Here is a 1,229-nt window from a genome sequence, read left to right on the forward strand (position 1 = left end):
TATATCTCTGCCACAGTAAAACCAGGAGTGGATCAGACCGCTGTGCAATGGGGTTCACAGGTACAATGAAAAACACGGCACGGTCTGGCTGGAGGGTTAATTGCTTGAGAATTTAGAATGACGTTTTGGAGTGGAAGGGCCAGCCCTGTGTTATACCGTAGTGCTTTACGCTGGTGGCACTGCTGTGCAACAGGAGTCTTATTCCCATCCCTGCCCTGAAATGCTTTTCAAGACAGCATTGCTAGCGTGGACACAAGTATGATGCTTACACTGGCATCGCCCTCTGTGTGCTCAGACAACTGATTACTGATTCATTCATAATGAAAAAAAAAACACACGAGTCACTACTGCTGAAACACATCAACAAGGAGAGAGAGTGCCTTGGTTACGTCACCTTTAATAAACAAAACCGCAGCGCCTGCACCATCTGGTGGGCAGTCTGGGTACTGCCTCTCCAGCTCCATTCCCCTCCTCGCAGGGATTCAGTCACATGACTGCCCTGCCAGTGTGTCTGAATTTAGAAACAGTTCACACGGACTGACACACACACACACACACACACAGTGAAACACACAGACCCAGATAGATCTTGTAAGCTTTTTATTTCAGTTTTTTTATTTTTTTATTAGACAGTGATGTGTAGAGAGCACGGTCAATCAATCAGGACTGAGGTATCACAGGACTGTAGCACATAATAACATTAATAACAATAATAACAACAACATCAATTAAGCGATAGTGCCCGGTGACGCTGCATCTACCGTCTATTAGAGCCCGCTAGAGCTGGAAACTGATGGGCTGATGGTACTGAATCGTTCAAGACAGTAGAGATGTGTTATTAATGATGCTGCTGAAGCTCACAGCTCAGGACAGTAGAGATGTGTTATTAATGATGCTGCTGAAGCTCACAGCTCGGGACAGTAGAGATGTGTTATTAATGATGCTGCTGAAGCTCACAGCTCAGGACAGTAGAGATGTGTTATTAATGATGCTGCTGAAGCTCACAGCTCAGGACAGTAGAGATGTGTTATTAATGATGCTGCTGACGCTGACAGCTCAGGACAGTAGAGATGTGTTATTAATGATGCTGCTGAAGCTCACAGCTCAGGACAGTAGAGATGTGTTATTAATGATGCTGCTGAAGCTGACAGCTCAGGACAGTAGAGATGTGTTATTAATGATGCTGCTGAAGCTCACAGCTCAGGACAGTAGAGATGTGTTATTAATGA

The 1,229-nt window shown here is 45.0% G+C and overlaps 1 protein-coding gene across 1 annotated transcript in view; it reads right to left on the bottom strand.

The window, feature by feature from the left end:
* Window positions 1-585: 585 nt before the first annotated feature.
* LOC117434921 (acyl-CoA (8-3)-desaturase-like) overlaps window positions 586-1,229 on the bottom strand; it is an 11,646-nt gene continuing 11,002 nt past the window's right edge. The window contains exon 13 of the mRNA XM_059003069.1: window positions 586-1,229. This exon is cut by the window's right edge and continues 2,173 nt beyond it. The gene's annotated coding sequence lies outside the window, so the exon portion shown is untranslated.

The sequence above is a fragment of the Acipenser ruthenus genome, chromosome 28 (genome assembly GCF_902713425.1).
Source record: "Acipenser ruthenus chromosome 28, fAciRut3.2 maternal haplotype, whole genome shotgun sequence".
Classification (NCBI taxonomy): domain Eukaryota; kingdom Metazoa; phylum Chordata; class Actinopteri; order Acipenseriformes; family Acipenseridae; genus Acipenser; species Acipenser ruthenus.